The sequence below is a fragment of the Lontra canadensis genome, unplaced genomic scaffold, assembly GCF_010015895.1.
Source record: "Lontra canadensis isolate GAN:19392208 unplaced genomic scaffold, GSC_riverotter_1.0 scaffold40, whole genome shotgun sequence".
Taxonomy (NCBI): domain Eukaryota; kingdom Metazoa; phylum Chordata; class Mammalia; order Carnivora; family Mustelidae; genus Lontra; species Lontra canadensis.
In genome coordinates this window covers 2,721,364-2,748,639 of record NW_022631034.1, presented here as the reverse complement: position 1 = coordinate 2,748,639, position 27,276 = coordinate 2,721,364, and the positions used below count along the sequence as shown (strand labels likewise).

Sequence of the window (27,276 nt, the reverse complement as noted above, 5' to 3'; positions counted from 1 at the left end):
CATAGTGTTAAGGCCGAACCAAGTAGACACCTCAAAAGGAGTTGAGTTTCAGCCTCTGTTTGCAGGAACTTCTCCCAAGAGGCACCCCAGCAGTAAGATGCTATCAAGCCAGAAGCTAAGGGTACAGGAAATGGAAATAATAAACCAGAGCTTATCTCCCATGTCAAAGAATCATCAGGGAATCCGAACAAGTTCCTCTACAACCCATGACAGAAATGACCAATGGCGGCCAGGGAAACCTCTTACCAATTACAAGTAATTGCTTCCACACTCAATTCAATAAGTAAAGGCTTGGGTTTTTTCCCCACTCCCTCCTCTCCACCAGAACCTAAGAGAGGAGCTAGTACCTAGAAGAGGAAGTTGGATGTGGAAACTTTGTTCTAAGTTACTGAAGACCAACCAGATAGTCCTAGCTGTGCTTTTAAGAAAAGAGAGAGCTTTGAATAGAGTTTGAGAGGGAAGTCTTAAAATATGCAAGACTGAGATGTTAAAGGCTGAAATAGAACAGTTCTAATAACTGAAAGTGCCTGGAATATTAAAGAGTCTATTCACAATTCTATTAGGCAAAGTGAATGCCATTGCTCTCCCCAGAGTTTGGTCCAAGTCATGAGGAAAGCTAACAGCAAGACAAATGGAGTTAAGCAGATGGATCACTGAAAGCTAGATGTGGGGTTTAGGCAGTCCTGAATCCCAGAAAAGATATCTGCACTAATGGTACAGATTTGGAAGCTCTCAGCACCTAAAACAGAACCAATAAATAATATTATTAACAAAAATATAATATTATAACAATAATAATACTAATGATAACAAGTAACATTTATTAACTTACTTGCCAGGCACAAAACTAAGAGTTTTACATGGATTATTATATGGATTATAATTTAATCCTTAGGACATCCTAATATACCTCATATATCAAAATGGCTACCACTTTGTTCCCATTTTACATAGAAGAAAAATGAAATTTAGAGAATTTAAAGGACTTGCCCCAGTCTCCTACCTGGTAAATAACAGAACAAGTATCTAAACAAAAGTAGTTCTGACTCCTCCAATGATCACTTTGTTTGACTGAATTCAGTAAATGGCCTTATGAACGTTTTCAACAGTATAAAGTAGATGTTATCATTTAGATACACATAAAACAAGGAAGAAGAAAAGATGGACAAAAATTTTAAAAAGGTTGGAGCACCTGGGTGGCTCAGTTGGTTGAGCGTCCGACTCCTGATTTTGCCTCGGGTCATGATCTCGGGGTGCTGGGATCTAGCCCCATGTTGGGCTCTGTGCTCAGAACAGTGTCTGCTTGGGATTCCGTCTCTCTCCCTCGTCCTCTGCCCTCCCCCCATTCACACTCTCTAGCTCTCTAAAATAAATAAATAAAATCTTACAAAATAATAAGAAAGTTTAGTTAAGATATTTTGTAAGGTGAAGACAGTGAGGTCATTACAGAAATATAAAAGGTTGGTCTGTTTGTTTTCCAAAGCACTGTTGAGAGCCAACTTAGAACGAAGAACGTAAATTTATAACAGTACCTACTTTGCTGGTGGTTGATACGTCCTTACAAGGAAAATGCTTGTTTTCTTTATGACATGACATCTCATCTAACAGTTCCATTCTCTATTCCTTGATAACAGCAGCATAGAATAAAGTATATGATTAATAATTTTCATATACATACACATATATATGCACATACACACATACTCACACACACCCCTATATGGAAAAGGTACAACTAATGGATGGGTATATATACGTTTTTAAAAACAGAGGTATATTTCATGGATCACATTCCTTTAATGCGATTCATTTCATGAGTTACACAACATTCTATATTTCTGGCAAGATGCAGAAAACTAAACTAGAATTGCTGAGGTCCATTTGTAGCTAAACATTCAAAGCTATTGCATTCACTATCTTTCTTACTTTACATAGCCATACTTCATTTAACTGACAGAGCTCAGGAAGGAGATGTGCAACATAAATCAATTTTCCAGGTAGCTGACACTTACCTACTGTAGTATCAAACTGATTCTACTTCAATGAATTCAATGGAAACATTCTAAAATATATTACATATTTCCAGTCCTTTATTCAGAGTTACATGATATAAAATGCATCCTTTTCTTGATGGCCTAGATTCAGAGTCTTTGTTTTCCCATTAGCAAAATGAAGGTAAATAAGAGTTAATAATGAGCAGGTACTAAGTGCTGGCCACTATGATATGATCTTGACTCCAGAATGAGCAGTATGGTGTAAAAGTTAAAAAGACTCTGGAGCTGAACCATTTCCTAGCTCTGTTACCTTAGGTAAAGTACTTAACCTCTCCATGCCTTCGTTTCATCATCAGTAAAAATGAGATCATAAAGATACCTTCTTCATGGAGTTATTGTGAAAGTTAATATCTTCAAAACACTTAGAGGAGTGCCTGGATCTTTGAGTAAGTGATAGTGATGAGGAGGCTCTCATGTAATCCCCCTAGCAATCTTGAGTACTTGAGATGAGGAAACTAAAGCTTAGAGACCTTAAATAACTTGTCGAGGCCACACCACTAGTAAGGAAGAGCTGAATCCAGATGCAAGAATACAACCAATAAACACTGCCACTATATACATATCCAACATGTGTTGCTCACACTGGTGGTCATGATCTTAGAGTTATGCAGGGCACAACCTGCACAGCTCAGTAAAGCAGCCCTGCTGACACCTAAGGCTGCCTCCCTATTTCATACCTTTTGAAGGCCAAGTGAAAGAATGGGGACACCAACAGAGTTTCTCACACACAGCCTTTCAATAAATGATAACAGCTTATCACCTTGCCACAGTTTCTTTTAGTTTTTTGGCTACATCCAATCTAGTACATAGGGGGAGAGACAGAAGACCTGCTAAGCCAGCCCAGGCTTCTGACCCACAGAAACTTCCAGATAATGTTGTTTAAAGCCATTAAGTTCTGAGGTAATTTGTTACATAGCAATAAAAAAGAGATACACTAGGACTTGTACTACTTAGTCTCAAAACCCTGTCGTATGGTTAATCAAGACCACACTAATAAAAAGAGATAACAACTCCTGACAAAATTCTTACCACATGGTATTGCCATCTTGTGATTGCTTTAGAGTAGACTGTGAGTGCCTCAAGAGCTAAAATTTTGCCTTCATTTTCTTTTTCTTTCTCTCTTTACCGGGTTTGCCTTCATTTTCTAAAAACAGGAGACTTGTTATCTAGTAATTAATATACTGGAAGGAGGCCAAAAGATAAAGTGCAAACTCAGGAGAAACAAAATGTTGAAGGGTATATGAATGAAGCAAGGAGGCTGTGATTGAAAAAAAAAAAAAAGGAAAAGATTTCTGAGTTTGAAACCCTACAAACAAAACAATCAGAATGATGGTAATATGTGAAATGTGAGCACTCATGCCATTTTAACCAGCCTGTGAGCAATAGTTTAACAGACACAATACACAGATGAGGAAGAATCAGCAGTGGGCAAAGTACCTTCCTTGCTTTTGAGAAAGCAATGTACAGCTAATGCTAACAACCCAACTCCACTTTAATACATCTTGGCCTCAGGAATGAGAGTCCAGAACCAGAACATCACACCCAGTTCCATTTCCAGACATAGCATGGCAGAATAATAGGGAGCAAAAATCTTGACATATCACTGAGAAGAAGCTGTCAATTTAAAAAAAAAAAAGAGTCTATATGAACTAAACTTTGAAAGATTACTATTACACTGCATTTTAATTAGGTTTTGAAAGGTTAATATTACATTGCGTATTGACATTGCATTTTAATTACATTAAAAAACCATTGTTTAGTGTACTTTATCTCTTTAGGTTGACCTAATCTTTGATGGCAATTCATTTTCCCTAACTTTGGGGGAATATATCAGAAATATTATAACTATTTTTAATAACTTTACGTTTTTTAAAGATCTATTTATTTGAGGGGGGACTGAGAGTAGGAGGAGGGGCAGAGAGAGAGGGAGAGAAGAGACAGAGAATCTCAAGCAGACTCCCTGTTGAGCCAGACCTGGGGCTCTATCCCACCATCCTCAGATCATGAAATTGTGACCTGAGCCAAAACCTAGAGTCAGACATTCAACCAACTAAACCACCCATGCACCCCTTAACTTATTTTGCTTTTAAAAGCTTAACTGTTTTGTTAGTTTTATTTTCCTAGTATGTTTTGCATTTTCAAACTTAATAGCAAAAATATTAAAATATCTTTTTTATTCTGTGTTTCTTATATAGTAAGGGACAAAGTAGGAAAGAGATTATATATAGCCTATAGATATAACACAGATCAGAACACAGGGGATTTGGGTTCAAGTCTCAGATATTCAGCTAACAAAATGTGTCCTTTGATAATATTTGACCTCTTAATGGCTTGGTTTCCTTATTAACCCAACTGGTATGATAATTGCTATAGAATTTTTATCTGGATAAAGTGAGATGATAAATGTGAAAACCCTTCGATAAGGTTAAATGAGTTTTTCAAGGCAAATCATAACATAGATGCCAATCTGCATCTATGACCTTCTTAGAGAAAGAACTAACATGGATGGAACTACCCAGAATACATACTGTGTATTATGCTAGGTGAAATAAGTCAATCAGAGAAAGACTATTATCATATAATCTCACTCATATGTGGAATTTAAGAAACAAGGCAGAGGATCACAGGGGAAGAGAGGATAAAATGAAACAAGACGAAACCAGAGAGGGCGACAAACCATAAGAGACTCTTAATCTTAGGAAACAAACTAAGGGTTGCTGGAGGGAAGGTGGGTGGAGGGATGGGGTAACTGAGTGATGGACACTGGGGAGGGTATGTGTTGTAAGGAGCTCTAGGTATTATATAAGATTGATGAATCACAGACCTGTAACCCTGAAACAAATAATGCATTATGTGTTAATTAATTGAATTTAAATACAAAAATACATACTGATTAGACATTGTAGAAGAAAACATTAGTGGCCTTTAAGAAGTAGCAATAGAAACTATCCAAAAGGAAATACAGAAATAAAAGAGAATTTAAGAAAAGAAGAAGAAACAGAACATCAGTGAAATGTAGCTCATGTTCAAACTTGAAAAGGAGGGACAGATACATTTATCAACATTTTTATATTTTTCAAAAATATAATGGTTAAAATTTTCCAAATTTGATAAACACAGTTCCATGAAGTTTCAATGAACCCCAAGGCATGAGAAACCTGAAGAAAACTACATCTATGTGCATGATGATCAAATGGCTCAATATCAGGGTTAAACAGAATATGTTACATTATATAGAGAGGATAAGGATGATCAAGTGAGAAGACAGTGGAGCATTTTTTTTAAAGTATATTTTTAAGTATGAAAAGAAAATACTGGGGTGCCTGGGTGGCTCAGTGGGTTAAAGCCTCTGCCTTCGGCTCAGGTCATGATCCCAGGGTACTGGGATCAAGCCCCACATCAGGCTCTATGCTCAGTGGGGAGCCTGCTTCCTCCTCTCTCTCTGCCTGCCTCTCTGCCTGCTTGTGATCCCTGTCTGTGAAATAAATGAATAAAATCTTAAAAAAAAAAAAAAGAAAGAAAAGAAAAACACTGTCAACCTAGAATTCAATATTCAGTAAAAAAAAAAAAAAGAAATCTATAAAATGAAGCTAAGAGGAAGACTTTTTAGATACACAAAACGTGAAAGAATTTATCACCAGCAGATCCACACTACAAGAAATGTTAAAGGAAAAATTCAGGCAGAAAAAAAAAATGATAATAATGAAAATAATGAATTTATACAAAGGAATAAAGAGTACAGGAAATGGAAATTGTGGCTACATTATTTATTATATGTAAATAATTCCTCAATAAAGCTTCAAAAAAAAAAAAAAAAAAGGACTCACTTTCTCTAAGAAAATTTCCTTAACTCCCAACTTCACCAGTTTCCTTGCCATTAGAATTCTTCTGTCCTTATTGTGTGGTTTATATTAACATGTGCTTATTTGTAATTACAATTTTTACTCAAGTTAAAGGTACAAAAGTAGAAAAGGTTTTAAGATAAATATCAAACTGAACTTTCACCTTTCCGTTAGCACCAAACCAAATGTGTGCCCCCATGTAATTCGTTAACCTTTCCAATAACCTGATTGAATGTTATATATCTAGAATATTCCACAATATCATCATCTCTCACCACCAGTAACAACTGAGCAACACTTTCAGAATCATTTTTTCTTAGATGCACAACAGCATTATTTCCAGTAAGTTAGTTTATAGAGGTATCAAAACCTCCCAGTTCCAGGAAAATCCCTGCCAGAGACAAGGCCCCATGAAAAGAAGAAATGGAAAGGAATACCTCTACTCTGGTGCAAAGAAGCCCAGATCCTTCTATCCAACATTACCTAACATCTGATTGGAGCTGGGCGGTGGTGTGACCTTTCAACACACAAGTCCATCATGCCTAGGACTCTAGACCAACTGGGAGTACATTATGCTGGACATTTTGACTATCATCCCCCAGACATCCCTCACAGCAAAGTGAGGTAAACTTTACAGGTTAGAGAGCCCAACATCAGCAGGTCTTGTTCCTCCACTGCTATGGCAGGAGCAACTCTCATTTTCTCCCAAACTCTTCCCTCTTGTATCTACAACCTCTTCATCAAGCATACGTAAAACAGTACAAACATTTCAAAGCTTAAGCAAAACTTAGTTGATGGAGATAGATCTCAACTTTTTCCTAGAGTCTCTACTCCCACCATCTCCTTGCCCCAAATTCACTTCTCCCTGTCTTTTTGCGACTCATGTGGTCGGAGGAAAGGTGAAGAAGAAAAAAATTGATATATAGCCCACAATCTTCACAAGGATACTGATCTAAGGATCCTACCTGAAAAAGAACATTACAGAAATGCTAAACCACTCCATGGTTAGCATTGCAGTCCCTCAATTGTAATTGTGATGCCCTATTCCTGAGTTACTTCTCTAGCATGGAGGTATCTACCAGTGCTTTCCAAGTCATCCAACCTTCCAGTGAGGCACATCCTTCATTATTATTCCAGCTTCTAGAGAGTATATAGTCAAGACAGCCAAACCGAACTCTCAAAATGCAGGAAGCTATTCCTAGAGAAAACGGCATATTCTAGCTAAGATTAAGTATCTCTTATGTGCACCTACATGACACTGATGTACATGCCTTTATTAAAGCATTTATCATTGTGCTGTTTTGAAATCATCAATTTTATTATTGAACAATCACATTATCAAAACATTGTTTTGAAATTTTCCCAGTTGAAGTGTAAACTCTTTGAGAACAGTTACTAGATCTTAGCATGCTTTCTTCTGAGCTATACATCTGTTTGTGTCTTTTGAACTGAACTAAGTGAGAGCAATGTTCTGGGAAATTGTAAATCCTTTGGTTATCCTTGCTATATTTCACATGATCAAAATACTAAATTCTCCTAAAAGCTTTGTAACGGAAATATTAAGCACTTCTCAAACATGAATGTTCTAGGATCTTGAATTTATAAATATAAAAATCATTTCTCATTCTTTGGTATTGCTATCATTAAAATATTCAAAAATATGTGCATGTCTTTTTTTAAGATTTATTTATTTATTTGAGAGAGAGAGAGAGAGAGAACATGTGCACAAGCAGGGAAAGGGGCAGAGGGAGAGAATGTCCAAGCAGACTCCTGATGAGGGGGAACCCAATGAGAGGTTCAATCCCACAAGCCATGAGATCAGGACCTAAGCCAAAACCAAGATTCAGAGGCTTAACTGACTGAACTATCCAAGTGTCCCCCAAAATACGTGCATGTCTTAATGTCAATGTATATTAGATTCTAACTCTTTGACTTAACATTGCTTTATTGAAGTGCCACATTAAGATTCTCTCATGAAAACAAAACTTAATACTTCTCATTTATAAAACAAATATAATGATAGTACAAAATAGAATTATAAAATGTTGTAGGTGCTTGGATAAGCAGTGATTAGGAAGCACAAATGCATCATATTTTCGGGTCGCTGGATTCAGAGTCCAGAGTGCTCACCATTACACCATGGAACCGCCTTATATTTTCTATATTAATTATGATTTAAAAAGATAATCAAGTCTTAAACTCAACAACTGAGTAGTTGGATAAGAGATTAAAAACTACTTTAAGTGAAAAGCTAGCCATCTCATTTTTTTGTTTAAACCATTAATCATAGATTTTTCTTACTTATTGCTTTATATTAGTAACAGAAGTTTTCATAGTAATAAAAGCAACATAAATGCAGCTCTGTGTAATAATTCCTGATGGTCCCTTGATTTCAGAGTAATCAAATCTCCTTAGATTACGATGTTCTATAAAATTGGTCATGTTCTTAGGGATAAAATGCTATCCCATCCAAGTGTGTTTCTCTCTCCAGCATTGCCCCAAACCACCCACCCAACCACAAAGGCACACTGAAAACCTCTAGAGGTACAACTTTTATTCCACATAAGAGTATAACCTAGATCTCTCTAAAGAGAGAGACAGGGATGCCTAGGTGCCTCAGTTGGTTAAGTATCCAACTCTTGATCTCAGCTCAGGTATCAATCTCAGGGTTGTGAGTTTGAGCCCTACACTGGGCTCCATGCTAGGCGTGGAGCCTACTTTTAAAAGACGAAAGGGAGAGATTGCCTTTTAGGGAGAGCTCAGTATTGCAGTATTTATGCCATTTTTTGTTTATCCATGCCACAGAATTTTCTGAATAGCCACAATGTCAACCAACCCCTCAACGAATTTGCAGTCCAATAAGCATTTTCCAACACTCAGGCTTATCACATCCTTGAGAACACAGCACATTCAAACACAATCTAAGAAAAATCAGTCATTTTTCTCTAAGCACTAAACTTAGTACAAGCCCATCTACACACACATTTTGAGAGTATCTACCAGAGTATCTAGGTCCCCCTAACCTGTAACTCTCATAGAGGCCCAGAGCTTATCTACAAATAGCCTACAAATAAATTATCATCACGTCCCAAAGCCCTCTTGTCCGAGAAGACAGAAATATTCCTTTTCACCATAACCTTTCAGTCATGCTCTCTCTCTCCTCAAGGCTTTGGATTTGCAGCTTATTCTCTCCTTTTATTCATTCTTCCATGTTGTCCAGCCAAACAAGATTGTTTTTCTCTTGTTATGCTATGGGAAAATATTGAGAAACTCACTTAAAAAAATAAACTCAGAAATGAAACTTCCAGTGAAAAGAGGAGAAAAGAAAGCAAAAGGTATCAAAGAACAAGCCAGTAAAGATATTAAATTGATATATCTGATACTTGAAAGCTACTGTGATATAGAATTAAAACTGAGAATAAAATGAGTGATGAATCTAACAAAAACGGGATAGAAATTTCACAAGGAAATTTCAAAATTGACATTTTTACCCCTTATTCATAACAGATAAGAAAAATAGAAGGGCTCAGAAAATAAAACTTCAAGACAAGCAAATAGATACATGGACCCACTGTCAGGTAAGAAAACAGTGAAGGAAGAAAGCTGCTGATGGATGTCATCAAGAATCACAATAGTGGTGCCAGGGTGGCTCAGTCAGTTAAGCATCTGCCCTTGGGTCAGGTCATGATCTGGGGTTCCAGGGATCAAGCCCAAGGTCAGGCTCCTTGTTCAGCAGGGAGTCTGCTTCTCTCTTCCTCTGCCTCTCCCTCCTGCTTGTGTCAACTCTCTCTCAAATAAATAAAATCTTTTAAAAATTCATTATAATAAAATTGATTTATGAGGCTATATACATATGAAATTATTTATTAGTAATTGGAAATGATGTGTGGTAACATTTATGATCTATAACTGTTTTATGAATTTGTATATCTGACCAGAATTACATATTAATTAGGTTCTTTGTTTCATTTAGAGTAAGAAAAATATATATGAACTTTTCCAGGTACTCACTCTTTAGAAAATAAAATAACATTTAAGCATTACTATTGTGACAGGCTACAGTTCTCAGGGAAATCTCTCTGTATCGAGTCAGAAAGGTCCTCTATCATCTTCTCATTTGGCTAATTTGTTCCTGCCCTTATTATTGGATTAGTATTGTATAGTATTATTGTAGACATTCTTTGACTTAGATGCCCCTCTTATGTACCATCCCAACATCTTATACTATTTTTAATAACTTATACTTCTATCATAACACCAATTAAACCTTATTTTATTGGCATGTATTTCTTGAAAAATTACAAGTAACTCTGAGTAAAACTTGTTTTTATTGTCTAATATAGCCCCAGATCTAGCAAAATCCCAGAACATAGCAGGCAGTCAATAAACATTTACTGAAGCAACAAATGAATGCTTAGATAGAAGTGATGACTTACCCAAGAGTCAAGAATATGTAGTCTAAAAAACATCTATCATTTCCTGATAAGTACTCCTGGAAAGTCTTAGAATGGATTAATGTTAACATTAATGATTATGATTAAATGGATTATGATTAAATGGATTTTGGTCCCTAAGAAATGCATGCCTATTAGAAACTTAGTCCTCTAGGAAGTAAGCATCCAACCTGCAATAGCCTGATTCTCAAAGTCCAATTTTACAGTGTTCATGACACCATGTTTTCTATATTTAGAATTCCTTCTAATGACTGAAGCCCAATAAGACTATAGTCTCTGAAAGTGCAGTTAAGAGAGAATAACTAAGTGTTCATGAATTTTAAAGTAATCCCTTTACAATTGCTTGTAACTATACCATAGCTATGCTCTAAAAGGGGCAAACTCAGAAATAATTAGAGTTTTGGTCATCTTAATACATATGAAAACTTTCTTTTTTTCCCCTCTATTCCTTAATAGTTAACATGTATACTGAAGAGTGGTTTTCCTACTTGTAATTCCTTTCATTTAATATAAGATTAAAGAATGGTCTACTCTTTATGTTCAATTACACATGAATTTCATGTTAAATTTGTTTCAAGTTATAAGAATGAACCTATCAATTTTAAGAAAAAATGAAGCAAATATAGTAACAGACAAAATCAAGCTGAATACATACATAAAACAGAATTTTTTAAAAAATCAATCACCTCCTAAACCTGCAGCAAACACTTTGAGGAATTAACAATTGCAATTATGTAAAGAACATTATTTCTTCCAGGATAACAAGGAAAAACTCACTTAATATCTAGAAAAGGACTTTTACAAAATAGAAATTAAATTTCCTCTCATAAAAGAAAATAAATTATTTCCAAAGAAAATTTCACTCAAGAATTCCTAAATTGAGATATTATGATAATCTCTCACAATAACCAACCAACCAGTTACTTATTAATAGTTCATTACTATACCAGATATAGTGATAAAAACAAGATGCCTTTCAATGGACAAATGGATAAAGAAGATATGGTCCATATATACAATGGAGTATCACGCCTCCATCAGAAAGGATGAATACCCAACTTTTGTAGCAACATGGATGGGACTGGAGGAGATTATGCTGAGCGAAATAAGTCAAGCAGAGAGAGTCAATTATCATATGGTTTCACTTACTTGTGGAGCATGAGGAATAACATGGAGGACATTGGAAGATGGAAGAGGAGAAGTGAGTTGGGGGAAATTGGAGGGGGAGACAAAGCATGAGAGCCTGTGGACTCTGAGAAACAAACTGAGGGTTTTGGAGCAGGGGTGGCAGGGTGAGCCTGGTTGTGGATATTGTGGAGGGCATGTATTGCATGGAGCACTGGGTGTAGTACACAAACAATGAACTTTGGAACACCGAAAAAATATAAAAATAAATTTAAAAAAAACGAATACATAGGGCAGCTATTTGAGGACTCTGAAAAGTAAATAGCAAGAAGATCAGAAAAGAAAAAACAGAAATCAAAGTATTACTGAGCTGACAGTGAGTTTTAACTTTTATTTTACTTTGGAATGTTTTGGCCTATACTTAGTTTAGCCTGAAACTCAAAAATGGAATTTGGTTAGAGAAAGTGCCAAGAGAATCTCTCCAGTTCTGGATCAAAGACCTCAGGGCACAAAAAAAAACTAACACAGGACATCTGGGTGGCTCAGTCAGTTTTGTGTCTGACTGCAGCTCAGGTCATAATCTCAGGTCCTGGGATTGAGCCCCATATTGGGCTCCACATTCAGTAGAGTCTGCTTCTCTCTCTCTCCCTGCCACTCCCCCTGCTTGTGTTCTCTCTCTTTCTCTCTCTCAATAAATAAAACTTTAAAAAAGAAAAGACAAGACTAACAATAACAGAGAAAGCAAGAAGTCCATTTTTTTTTTCTTTTTCCCATTTGCTCATGCCCCAGCCCCAAGCATCTAACAGTCACTCAGTGACCATAACAGAGATGGCAATAGAAGAATGTGTGTCTAAAACTTTATGTGACACGAATCTTCCATCTCCGATCATATGAGCTGTACTCCAAAGAGGATAAGAAATCTCCCCCCACCTCCCCACCCACCTCTGTCCTCTTGCTGTTTTGTACCAGATGCGGAGAGAATCACAGGAAGTGTGTGAGTGGAATAAAGACCCATGGTTATGGCCAGCCAACCAAAAAGGGAAGCCGGAAGAAACAGAAAATCACAGAGAAAAATTGCAGAATGAAGAATGTGAGAAAATGATACCATAAATTGTTTATGAATCCTGTCCTCACCCACAAGCTACATATGCATATATTTGAACTTGAACAGCGTACCAACTACTCTAAAAAGTGAATCATGATGTAGACCACTACCCAGATCTCACACTGGTCACTGAAAATGATACATACACAAAAAAGACCCTTTCACTATAAAAGCTTTGGAAACAAAACTGACATTGAAACCATAACCTGCAGAAAGCTGGTTACAGTTTATGGTCTGAACCCAGATAGGCCAACTGCCAACTAAAACAAAAATATCCATATTTTTCATATGCTTTTAATAAGACCTAGAGTCTCATAACATAATATTCAAAATGTCCAGGATATAATTTAGAGATACTTGATATATGATGGATGAACCAGAAAAATCTCAATTCACAATGGGAAAGACCATCAACAGATGCCAATGATGAAGTGACACGGATTGTATAATTATCTGACAAAGCATTAAGCAGCTATTATAGGGGTGCCTGTGGGGCTCAGTTAAGCGTTTGTCTTTGGCTCAGGTCATGATCCCAGGGTCCTGGAATCGAGCCCCACTTTGGGCTCCCCATTCTGCTTCTCCCTTTCTCACTCCCCCTGCTTGCATTCCCTCTTGCTGTCTCTGTCAAATAAATAAATAAATACATACATACATAAATAAAATCTTTTTAAAAAATAAATAAACAAAGCAGGTATTATAAAAATGCTCCAGTAAGTAAGGGGAAATAATCTTGAAATAAATGGAAAGGTAGAAAGTCTTGAAATAGAATATATTAAGAATCCAGTGGAAACTCTAGAACTGAAAAATATAATAACAAACTTAGAAACTTACTGGATGGGCTCCATAGCAGAATAGAGATTGCAAAGGAAATTACTGAATTTAAAGATAGAGTAATAGGGACTGTGTCTGAAAAACTGACAGAAAATGAATGAAAAAAATAAATTAAATTACACAGAACAACAGGAATCTGTAGTACAGTAACAAAAGGTCTAATAGTGGTATCATCTAAGCCGCACAGAATCATGAAATGTTTATAAAAAATTTTTTTGAAGAAATAATGGCTGAAAACTACCCAAATTTGGAGGAAAGACATATACTTACAGGCTTAAGAAACACACTAAACCCAAATAGAATAAACCCAATGAAATCTATGCCCAGACCAATCATAATCAAACTGCTGAAAACTACAGACAAAGAAAATATCATGAAAATAGCAAGAGAAAAATAATGTATCATTTACAGGGAAAAATTATTCAAATGACTCATGTAGGCCAGAAGGAAGTGGAACATTTCATAATATTCTTAAATGTTGAAAAGAAACAATTATCAACCGAGAATTCCATATCCAGAGAAAGTATCTTTCAGGAATGAGGGTGAAATGGGGATATTCTCAGACGAAGGTAGATAAAGCAAGAGAATTTCTTGCCAGTTGATATGTGCCAAAAGAAATGTTAAAGAATTTCTTCAGACAGAATGGAAAAAATACCCAAAAGATGCCCACAGCACTGAGAATGAAAGAAGAGCTGCAGAAATAGTAAATATTTGGGACGATATAATACACTATTCTTATCTTCTATAGTTCTTTAAAATATATCTTGATATTTGAAGGTAAATATTTAATACTGTATTGATAGGGTTTTCAACGTATGTAGATATAATACATAAATCAATTACAATATAAGGGGGCATAATAAAAGGAACTATATGGGTAAGAGGTAACTGGGTGTTTCACTGAAAATAAATTCTACAGGAGTTAAGATGGCAGAGGACTATGGGACCCTAATTTCATCTGGTCCCTGAAAATCAGCTAGATAGTATCAAATCATTCTGAACACCTGCAAAATCAACCAGAGATACATGAATTGTTACAATTCTACAAATTGAAAAGTGGCCACTTTTTTGCAAGGTAGGAAGTGTGGAGACATGAATCCAAGGTGATATATGGGAAAATAAACCGGGAGAGGGAGCCTCCACTGGAAAGTGGTATAAGCAGTGGAATGCAAAATAGAACTTATTAAATTGTGCCTCAGAGGTGCTCAAGAGGCAAAACAAGGTGGAATCCCAGGTGGGAGAACATGGCCTCAGGATCCCCAAGGTCACAAAAAGAATAGGGGTGTCTGAATGCAGCAGAATCCCCGGCACTGGAGTGGGGAAATGATTTGCAAACAGTGAGCCCAAGAGCATGATTTTTGCTCAGTGTTTCCATAAATCAGAAACACTGCACTGTTGGGTGACCACTTTCCAAGCAGGGTCCCAGCAAGAGGCAGAACCCTGGCGACACCCTCCTCACTCTCTCCCAGGAGGAAGAGTGGGGGAGAGCACCACCAGAATTCGTTAAGTTTGGACACTTGAAAAGAAACGGGATCACGTGCCTGAGATAAAAATGTTCAGTCACAGGATGGGTGAACACAGAGTTCAGACAGAAAGAGAAACCAGGGAGACAAAACTGATTGACTGCTTTTCTGTAAGGGCTCACTGAAATGTAGGGGACACGAACTTTCAGATCAGGGCCTAGAGATTGGGGCACTGCCATTTTCACCCTCCACACTAGCTCCAGAGTCACTTACACTAAGACTAGCCCCCTGACAAAGGGGGGTGCAATTCCTCCTGGGCAAAGACACCTGAGAATCAGTGCAACAGGCCCCTCCCCCAGGAGACCAGCAGAAACTTTCAGTGAATACCAAGTTTACAGATCATATAGAACTCTTAACTCTAGCTCTTGGGCAAAGAAGTATATAGCATTCATGTATTTTTCTTATTATTCTTTAGTCTTTCAGTTTTATATTTTATTTTCCTTTTCAGATATTTTCTTATTTTATCAATTATTTTTAAGTCATTTTAATTTTCATTTTTACACTCAGGTTTTATACATATTTTTTTCTCATTTTTTGCTTCATCGTATTCAACTTCATTTTTGTATATTATGTTTTTCTTTCTTTCCTATTTGGGATCTAGTTTCTTCTAACAAACAGACCAAAATACTCCCAGGATCTAGTTCATTGTTCTGTTCAACTTCTTACTTGGTTTTATTCTTATTTTTTTTAATTTTTCTTTCTTTTTGGTTTCTCTTCTCTTCTAATTTGTGTACTATATATTTTTCTGGTGTCACTATTGCTATTCTTGTATTTTCCCTCTCTTTCATCTATTTTTTTCTGGACATAATGACAAGACGGAAGAACTCAGCCCCAAAAAGAGAACAAGAGGCAGTACGCACTGCCAGTGATTTAATAAATATGGATATAATTAAGATATCAAAAATTAAAATTCAAAACAATGATTATAAAGATACTAGCTAGGCTTTAAAAAAAGGCAGAGAAGACACAGAGATTCCCTCACTGAAAAATAAAAGATCTAAAATCTAATCAAGTGGAAATTCCAAAGTCTATTACTGAGATGCAATAAAAAATGGAGGCTCTAACTGCTAGGATAAATGAGGAAGAAGAGAGAGTCAGTGATAAAGAAGAAAAATGATAGAAAATAAGGAAGCTGAGAAGAATAGAGAAAGACAATTACTGGATCACAAAAAGAGACTTCAAAAACTCAGCAATTCCATAAAGCAAAATACTATCTGGATAAGACGGGTCCCAGAAAATGAAGGGGGGGAGGGCAAAAGGTTTATTTGAACATATTACACCTGAGAACTTCCCTAATCTGGGGAAGGAAACAGGCATTCAAGTCCAGTAGGAACAGAGAATCCCCCTCAAAATCAATAAAAATAGGTCAACACCTCAACATATAGTGAAGCTTGCAAATTTCAGAGATACACAGAAAATTCTGAAAGCAGCTTATGACAAGAGGTCTTTAACCTAGAAAAGTAGAAGCATAAAGCTAGCAGCAGACTTGTCCACAGAGACCTGGCAAGCTCAAAAGGACTGGCATGATATATTCAGCATGCTAAATGAGAAAAATATGAAACCAAAATACTTTATCCAGCAAGGCTGTCATTCAGAATAGAAGAGAGATAGTTTCCAGGACAAACAGAAACCAAAAGAATTTGTGATCACTAAATCAGCCCTGCAAGAAATATCACAGGGGATCCTTTAAGTGAAGAGAGAGCCCAAAATAAACAAAGACCAGAAAGGAACAGAGATAATATCAAAAACAGTGATTTCACAGGTAATACAATGGCACTAAATTCATATCTTTCAATAATTACTCATAGTGTAAATGGGCTAAATGCTACAATCAAAAGACAAAGGCATCAGATTGGATAAAAATCAAGACCCACTGATCCCCTGTCTACAAGAGATTAATTTTACACCCAAAGACAGCTCCAGATAGAGAGTGAAGGGGGGGAGAACAATTTTTCATGCTAATGGACATCGAAAGAAATCTGGGGTAGCAATCCTTATACCAGACAAATTATATCTTAAACCAAAGACTGTAATAAGAGAAGAAGAAGGACACTGTATTATAATTAAAGGGTCTACCCAACAAGAAGATCTAACAATTGTAAATATACATGCCCCTAAAGTGGGATCAGCCAGTTACATAAACCAATTAACAACAATATTAAAGAAACTCATTGACAATAATAGTAGGGGAATTTAATACCCCACTCACAGCAATGGACAGATCATATAAGCAGAAAATAAGCAAGAAAACAAGAGCTCTGAATGACACACTGGACCAGATGGACTTCACATATATGTTCAGAGCATTTCATCATTTCATACTAAAGCAAAAGAATACACATTCTTCTCAGGTGCACATGGAATATTCTCCAGAATAAAATACATACAGGGTCACAAATCAGGTCTCAAAAATCTCAAATACAAAAAGATTGAGATTATACCATGCATATTTTCAGACGACGATGCTTTAAAATGTGAAATCAACCACAAGAAAAAAATTGGAAGGACCACAAATACATGGAGGTTTACAGAGCATCCTACAAAAGAATGACTAGGTCAACCAGGAAATTAAAGAAGAATTTAAAAAAATACATGAAAGCAAATGAAAATAAAAACACAACAGCTCAGGAGCGCCTGGGTGGCTCAGTCGTTCAGCGTCTGCCTACGGCTCAGGTCATGATCCCAGGGACCTGGAATCGAGTCCCACATCAGGCTCCCTGCTCCATGGGAAGCCTGCTTCTCCCTCTCCCATTTCCTCTGTTATGTTCCCTCTCTCGCTGTGTCTCTCTGTCAAATAAATAAATAAAATCTTAAAAAAAAAAAAAATGCAGCAAAGATGCTCCTAACAGGGAAGTATATACAATACAGGCCTTTCTCAAGAAACGAAAGTCTCAACTACACAACCTAAACTTACACCTAAAGGAGCTAGAGAAAAAACAGCAAATAAAGCCTAAATCCAGCAGAAGAGAAATAATAAATAGTAGAGCAGAAACCAGGGAAATAGAAACCAAAAGAACAGTGGAACATATCAATGAAACTCAGAGTCGGTTCTCTGAAAAAATTAGTAAGATCGATAAATCCCTACTCAGTACACAGAAGTCAGTCACTTTTCTATATACTAACAATGAGGCAGAAGAATGAGAAGTTAAGAAAACAAGCCCATTTACAACTGCACCAAAACCCATAAGACACCTAGGAATAAACCTAACCAAAGAGGGAAAGGATCTGTATTCTGAAAACTACATAACACTTAGGAGGGAGCCTGGGTGCCTCAGATGGTTAAGTGACCGCCTTCAGCTCAGGTCATGATCCTGGGCTCCTGGTATTGAGCCCTGCATCAGGCTCCCTGCTCTGCGGGGAGTCTGCTGCTTCTCCTTCTGCCCTTCCCCCTGCTCATGCTCTCTCTCTCTCAAATAAATAAAATTGTAAAAAATATTATAGAACACTTATGAAAGAAATTGAGGAAGACACAAAAAAATGGAAAAACATTCCATCCCCATGGATTAGAAGAATAAATATTGTTAAAATGTCTATGTTACCCAGAGCAATTTACACATTCAATGCAATCCCTATCAAAATACCATCAACATTTTTCACAGAACTGGAACAAACAGTCCTAAAATGTGTATGGAACCAGAAAAGACCCTGAATAGCCAGAGGAATGTTGAAAAGATAAACAAAGCTGGAGACATCACAATTCTGGACTTCAAGGGGTATTACAAAGCTGTAATCATCAAGATAGTAGGTACTGGAACAAAAACAAACACAGATCAATGGAACAGAACAGAGAACCCAGAAATGGACCCTCAACCCTATGGTCAACTGATCTTTGACAAAGCAGGAAAGACTATCCAATGGAAAAAAAGACAGTCTCTTCAACAAATGGTCTTGAGAAAATTGGACAGCCACATGCAGAATAAAGAAACTGGGCCATTTTCTTACACCATACACAAAAATCAACTCCAAATGGATGAAAGACCTCAATATCTTGGAATCCATCAAAATCCTTGAGGAGAACACAGGCAGCAAACTCTTCCACCTCAGCCGCCACAACTTCTTGTTAGAGACATCTCCAAAGCCAAGGGAAATAAAAGCAAAAATGCACTATTGGGATTTCATCAAGATTAAAAGCTTTCGCACAGCAAAGGAAGCAGTCAACAAAACTGAAACAGCAACCTACAGGATGGGAGAAGATATTTGCAAATATCTTATCGATAAATAAAGGGTTAATGTCCAGGATCTATAAAGAACTTATCAAACTTAATACCCCCAAAAAACAAATAATTCAGTCAAGAAATAGGCAGAAGACATGAACAGATATTTTCCAAAGAAGACATCCAAATGGCCAACAGATACATGAAAAATGCTCCACATCACTCAGCATCAGGGAAATACAAATCAAAACCACAGTGAGATACCACCTCACACCAGTCATAATAACTAAAATTAACAGGTCAGGAAACAACAAATGTTGGTGAGAATGTGGAGAAAAGGGAATCCTCTTAATGGTAGGAATACAAGCTGTTACAGCCACCCTGGAAAACAGTATGAAGGTTCCTCAAAAAGTTGAAAATAGAACAACCCAGCAATTGCACCACTAGGTATTTACCCAAAAAATATAAACATAGTGATCAGAAGGGGCACCTGCACCCCAATGTTCACAGCAGCAATGTCCACAGTAGCCAAACTACGGAAAGAGCCCAGATGTCCATTGACAGATGAATGGATAAAGAAGATGTGGTATATACATATATACAATGAAATATTACTCAGCCAGTAGAAAAAAAATGAAATCTTGTCATTTGCAACAATGTGGATGGAACTACAGTGTATTACGCTGAGTGAAATAATTCAATCAGAGAATGACAATTACACAATTTCACTCATTATGTGAAATTTAAGAAATTTAAGAAAAAAGAGAATCACAGAGGAAAGAAGGGAAAAATAAAATAAATCAAAATTGTAGAGGAGAGACAAACCATAAGAAACTCTTAACTACAGTAAACAAACTGAAGGTTGCTGTTGGGGGGGGCGTGCAGGGGGGGACGGGGGATGGGGTAACTGGGTGATGGCATTAAGGAGGGCACCTAATGTAATGTACTGGGTGTTATATGCAACTGCAATTGTCAATTAATTGAATTTAAATGAAATGAAATTTTTGAAAAAGAAAAGAAATTCTAGGGAGACAAAGGTAGATGTAAGAATTGCAACTGCAATGTGACTATCCATAGGAAAATGACTTTTAACTCAGAAGAAAGACTAATCAAGGATAGACTGGGGAGAGGTGTAATGTGAAATTCTTACATGGCATATAAGCATCCTCATGATCTAAATCATGTTTATGTCTCCAGCTTCATCTCATTCTTTCTTTCTTGCACTATCACATAAAAATTACTTTCAATTTCCCAAATAGTCTATATGCACATGCTTTCATAACTCTGTATAAGCTATTCTTTCTCATTAGATATCCTTCTTTCCTTTCTTCACCTGGCCAACTCCCAGTTTATTTGTCAAGGTAAGCTGTGGTGTTTCTTTCTCACAGAAGCCCTCCCAAAAATAGCTTTTGTGACTTTCCTATTGCATCTCATTTTATTATGGTTGTCATGGTGCTTAAGAAAATATATCATCTGCTTATGTAGTTAGGTATTTAAATAGTATGCTGCTATATGCACAATATAAAAATTTCAAACAATAAAAAAACTTCATAGATAAAAAGAATAAAAATTTTACATGGAGTAACATTACACACTCTTTCACTTTTCCTAGATTGATGTGTGTTCTTCCAGGATTTTTTCTACTAATTTACATAATTGCACACATACAAATTGGATAAGACTATTTGCGTTGCTTTGCCACTTCTTTTTCACTTAATTAAAAGTGTTCCCCAAATTTCTATCCATGTCAACACACATGTATGTACTCCAAAGTATGCAGATGGCACATTTTATGCAACCTATATCCTTTTGATAAAAATATAGTTTATTTTCAATTTTTTCACTATTTAAAGAATGTTCAAACAAACACTTTTGCGCATAAAAATAATTTACTCATATAAGTTACATCTTTAAAAAGTGGAATTTCTAAGTCTTAACACAGGCAATTTCAGTTTTGCTTGAATTCTGCTATACTCTGTAATAAATCTCCATTCCACTCATTTATTCAACAAGTATGTATTGAGTACCTACTGTGTGTCAGGCACTACCATAAGCACTAAGAATTTAGCAGTGGACAAAAACATTGTAAATCCATTCTTTCATGGAGTTCATGTTCTAGTGGATAAAAGCAGATGATATATAAATAAACATATACCTCAGGTCTGAGAAGGAAAATAAAGCATAATAAAGAGATAGAAAGGAGTAATATTTACAATCATTCCAAAACAGCATCCCTTTTCCACATTCTGCCTTATATGTGATACTATCACCCACCTAATCTTCAAAAACTGGAATATATTGTTTCTGATTCCCATGATTATTAATGCATGTATATCTTTCTGTATGTTAACTGGCCGTACATTTTACCTGATTATTTTACTCAGTAGACCATAAGTCCCTTGCAACAAATAACCATATGTTTTTTTACCCCCAGAGCCTAGCAGAGTACCTGGCATAAAATAGGCTTAAGGAATGACAATATAGTGTGCCTGGGTGGCTCAGTGGGTTAAGCTGCTGCCTTCGGCTCAGGTCATGATCTTAGGGTCCTGGGATCGAGTCCCGCATCGGGCTCTCTGCTCAGCGGGGAGCTGCTTCCCTCTCTCTCTCTGCCTGCCTCTCTGTCTACTTGTGATCTCTCTTTGTAAAATAAATAAGTAAATTCTTAAAAAAAAAAAAAAGACAATATAAATAGTATCTCATAAATATTATATATATATTTACATATGTGTCTGTGTGTATATGCATGAAATATATGTAATGTTAACCACATTATTATATACATGTCTAATGTCACACACATATAAAATATGCTATAATAATATTGTACATGTACACAAAGAATTTGTTTTAAAATTTCTAATGAATATTATTAAATCAGTAACATAATAAAATTATAAATCAGGAATAACTATTTTAGGAAGTAACAAAAGTCCTCTCATATCAGTGTATCACAAGAACACCTGGAAAAATAAACGAACGGACTTAAAGTCATTCAGAATCAGTAAAAAAGAAAAAAAATGCATTTAAAATTATGTCTAGGGACATCTGGGAGGCTCAATCCGTTTAGCATCTGACTCATGATTTCAGCTCAGGTCATGATCTCAGGGTTGTGAGATCGAGCCCCACATTGTGCCCTGCACTGGGTATGGAGCTTGCTTAAGATTCTCTCTCTCCCTCTCCATCTGCCCCTCCCCACCACAGTCTCTCTCTATCTCTCTCTCAAAAACAAAAGAAAACAAACAAACAAAAAACTTATGTCTAATACATTATCTTATCAAGATGTGTCTTGGTACCATTATTAGAATGATCCTAACTAATGTATTAAATTAAATGTTCAAAGGTAAAATTACTTTTATGAATCATATTTTATGATCCAGAAGAACAAAATCAAATGAAGAAGAATATTTTTCAAAACACATTTGTAAAACCTAGTATTAAAGTCACTGTTGGGGCACCTGGGTGGCTCAGTCGTTAAGTGTTCACCTTTGGCTCAGGTCATGATCCTAGGGTTCTGGAATCAAGCTCCACATCAGGCTCCCTGCTCAGTGGAAAGCCTACTTTTCTCTCTCCCTCTGCTGCTCCCCCTGCTTGTGCTCTCTCTGTCAAATAGATAAATAAATAAAATTTTTTTAAAAATAAGATAAAATAAAAAATAAAGTCACTGTCAAATAAATGAGTGTCTGGCATTTGACAGATTTATTATAAATTACTGGAACCAGAAGAATCTTCAAAATATACTTTAAATTTTCATTTTTCATATGAGTAAATAAAGAACCAGGAAGGTGACTTATGCAGGTCTCACAGCTAATTAATAACAGAACTAGGTAAGAATGAATATTCTTTGTCTCCTTCCTAGAGCAGTGCTCCAACACACTACCAAGCCTCTTACAGACACAACAAATTCTAAACTGATATGTGGGGTATATTTCAAAAACTCACCTATGAATCACTTGTAGTTAGAATTGGGAATTCACTGCCTGATGAGGAGGTCAATCTCAGGACCCTAAGATCATGACCTGAGCCGAAGACAAAGGCTTAACCCACTGAGTCACCCAGGCGCCCCTCTTCATGGTCTTTTAACCCAGGTGTTTTTTACCATAAACTGTTCCACTACATAAAAACAGAACACGGAAGAATATGGAATGTGGCAGCCTGACCACAGGCCCCTGTCATCCTCACCTTCCCAAGCTTCAGTAGACTTACATAGTGTGTTTGAGACTATGGGATTTACTAGAAGCTCTGGAGAAGTAAGTTAGGGACTTTCATATGCTGTGTACTAGAGAGGAGACTAAAAGTCTCATGAAGTAAAACTTCCCAATAAAGACAAAAAGTTATAGGACCCAAAATTAGCTTAGTTGTCAAACACATGAGAACCTCCTCAAGAAGGCCAGCATCTGATCGTGAGCAATCCTGATAATCTCCCCAATGTAGTTATATGGCTTCTCTGTTATCTATATAGAGCTCTGTAACATACTAAAATGATATAAAACCTTACCAAGGAATTGGATGGCATTCTTCCTAAGAAATATCATCATCACTACCACTCTTGAAAAAATTCTTTTACTGGAGATCTTCTGATGGTAAGTGACAAAAATCCAAGCGAACAAACAAAAATTATACCATATAATCAAATTCTAGAGAAGTAAGTTAGCCTCAGAAAGACTAAAACTAGTACTCTCTGACTTTCATTTCTGTTTCTCTTTAAGCATCAGTGTGTTTTACAGAGTAGAAGTCTCATTAGCTATAACTATAGCCCGCACTGGCTCCTGGCTCCTATCTTCTCAATTCAGTTATCAGAAAGAGAAGTCTCTTCCCTCTTAATCCAATATTTCAAAAAACCCTCCTTGACTCAGCTTGGTCACGTGACCACCTCACTGAATCAGGGGAGCAAAATGCTATAACTCACTTATATTGTGTTCATTCCTGAAAGCAAAGAACATGGAAGAGTCCATTCAGAATACATGTTATAGTAGAATGAGTTCTCTGAAAAGGAGGCATGCTATTCCCAAAAGAAATGAGAGCCATTGCCAGACAAAACAATGAGTGTCAACTATACTTCTAACCCTAAAATATAACAGCTGTCTACATATTTGAGAATGCAGGATCTTGGGAAATGGATGGTAGCAAAATAAAAAATAGTTATTTTAATATTTTCATGGACTTAACAAGTCTTTACTGGGACTCATCTCAGTTACTGATGGCAAATTTTAAAAAATCTCTTATAAGAACATAAAAATTAAAGCAAATCAATGCATACAATAAAAAAAAAATCAGCAGTTGGGGCACCTGGGTGGCTCAGTCAGTTAAGCATCTGTCTTTGGCTCAGATCATAATCTCAGGATCCTGGGATGGAGCCACGTTGGGCCCCTTACTCGGGAGAGAGTCTCCTTCTCCCTCTGCCCCTCCCCCTGCTCCTGCTCTCCCTCTCTCTCAAATAAATAAATAAAATCTTTTTTAAAGAATCAGCAGGTCAAAGAAGAAGGTCATTTTGGGGCATTTATAGTGAGTTACTATAAAACATAAAGGTGTAAAGGAAATTAGATCACTGAATTCAAAGCTCAGTTGGAAGAATTCTCTCAAAACTTACAAAAACTAAAAAACAAAAACAACAGTAAAATGAAAATCCTAGAAGGAAGGGCATTAGAAAAATAAGACAGACCCAGGACATCAAATAACCAATAACAATTTCAAAAGCATGGAAGAAAACAGACTGGATCAATACAAAAGAAAAAAGAGGAAGTTTTCTCAGACCAGACCAAACATTAGTCAAGATTTATGAACTCACACTCATAACTAGACATATGGAATGATGGAATGGCTAAACTTCAAAAATAAATAAGTCTTACAAACATGCAGAAATATTTTATAAAAAGTTTCCTTGGAAGAAAAGTTAATTGGATATATCTCACCTATATACAAGCTTTGTTTTTAGTGATAAGAAGAAAAATTAATCCATTCACCAAATATTTATTAAATTCCTATGTGCTGTTCAGCAGTTAGAGATACAATAGTGAACAAATGAGGTAAAGTCTCTGCTATGGAACTTATATTCTAGTGGGACTAAATGAAACTCCATGCAAAGTAGAAAAAGCTTACTGAGATAATCTCTGTCTAGGTAGGAAATTTTTGTATTTCATATTTTGTTTCCTCGTATTTAAGAGGTGATACTACATTTTATTTTATTTTCTATATTTGTTTTATCAATTAGGATTAGGTTCAGCTCTAAGACTGAATTAACAGAGGTTCATATTTCTCTCATTAAAAAGTTCACAGGTAGGTGGCCTTTGGGCATTCTAGCACCTCAACTCCATAAAATCTTTAGAAATCCAGGCTCCTCCATCACTAAACATGTACCCTGTACCTACCTCGCCACACCACACACACACACACACACAATCCCCCAATATTGTTTGGGGAATCCAAGGAATTAGCATTTTAACAGGTACCCCAAGTGATCTTAATGAGGTGGTTTTTTACTCACCTGAGAAATCCCAAAGTAGGGGAATGAGAAAAAAAAATGGTCAAGTGAGTCCCCAAAACCAGGTAATGAAAGAAATAAAATTACTTCCAAGAATCAAACAACGAAATCAATAGTTACTAAGAGCAGAAATATATAGTTAACTAAAGAAACATAAACCAAAAAATTAAAGAATTAAAAAGAGAATCATAAACCACCAACATCTGATAAAACCCGAACTTTTAGATATTTTCTTACCTACAAAAACAGTCAACATGAAGGTGAACGATGCAAAGTAAGCCACAGAAACAATGAAAGTATCTAAAAGAGTCCTAAAGGCTTTCTCAATATGTGACCCCCACTTTTTTTTTGCATGCCTTTTTAGAACTTCAACTATTCTCTTATGAAAAGTTTGGATTTACTTTTCCTGCTACCTTCTAAAACATATCAGATGATATTCTGTAATTTTAAATTAATTTTATGTCATTAATAGTATCCTCTGTCAGATTATGTCTTAGAAACTTAGGTAGTACTAAGCTATAGCAAAGGCTGTAATGAGATAATTTTCAGCTAAGGAGCTAGGCAAAAATGCAAAATGAATTTGGCTTCCACATTCTCATCTCCATGTCATTATGAAGGGAAATAGGAGGCAAAAGAAAGGACAATATGTCATAAAGCCAGATAAACAATAGTTAACATTATTTTGTAACATCTATCATCCTACTTTCCCTTAACACAAATGCAAAATTGAGATGATTGTTCCCATTTACCAAGTCGTTTTTGAAAATTCCTAACCACTGGTCCTGTTCAGAAAACAGATGCATCTCCATCTAAATTATCTTAAGTTCAATAGCTAAAATAAGCTGCAGACCATTATACTACTCCTCCTTAGAACTTTCCCTTACCTCGCCTTTTTGCGAAGTCCTATCCTTTTAAATTGCTGTTTAATTTCCAAATTAATTATTCTACAGCTTCAAATCACTCAAGCAACCTCTCAGTATGCTGTACTAAGGCTTTCCTAGTATCAATTTCAGACTGGTGATATAGCGTTTTTATTTCAATAAAAATAAAAAGTATGAAGCCTGACCTCTGCCAAGGAGATGTGCGACTTTGGGCAAGTCTCTTCAACGTTCAGAACTTAGTTTATGTCATTTGAAAAATGACATTTTTTAAGTGTATAATCATGATTTAAATTTAACCAGGATTCTTGTAAAGACATGCTAGATTTTCTTCAGTGGAGCAATTTGACAAGTTTTACATAACCTTTCCCAAGCCCTTCATTGTGTGTACTTACTGGAAATCTACTTATGCTCCATTTTACCACGGAATTAAAGGGGAGAACGTTTTTGCCCTGGGGAGAACGGAATCATGGCCCCCCGCTAAGATGTACCAGGATGACCGCACCGCAACTTACACCCGGGAAGCTTTACAGAAGCAAAACCAAGGGCTTTGCCAGGTGAAAGCTACGCCCCAGACGTGCTTTGTTTTACATGCCAACCACTGCTGGAGATTCTGTAGGGCCAGGCAGAAAACGCTTGGGGTTTTGTTTTTCTTTTTCTTTTCAAATTTCAAATTCCCTAAAGCCAAAGGCTGAACTCCAAACCATCCAGTCTGTGGCTAAACTGCCTCACCGGTTCTGAGTGTGGAAACACAGCTCCGCCTCGCCTGCGACCGCAAGAGGGAGAAGCCGCTCCAGGACAGCCAAGTTGAAGCCCAGAGCCCGTCCCACCG

General features: G+C 36.4%; 1 long non-coding RNA gene across 1 annotated transcript; it reads right to left on the bottom strand.

Moving 5' to 3' along the window:
* Positions 1-340: 340 nt before the first annotated feature.
* Positions 341-27,271, bottom strand: LOC116875098. The gene is made up of 4 exons (XR_004384128.1): positions 27,177-27,271; positions 9,034-9,145; positions 1,537-1,623; positions 341-739 (listed from the first exon to the last, which is right to left on the bottom strand). It is a non-coding gene; the product is annotated as an uncharacterized LOC116875098 (long non-coding RNA).
* Between the last annotated feature and the right edge of the window lie 5 nt (positions 27,272-27,276).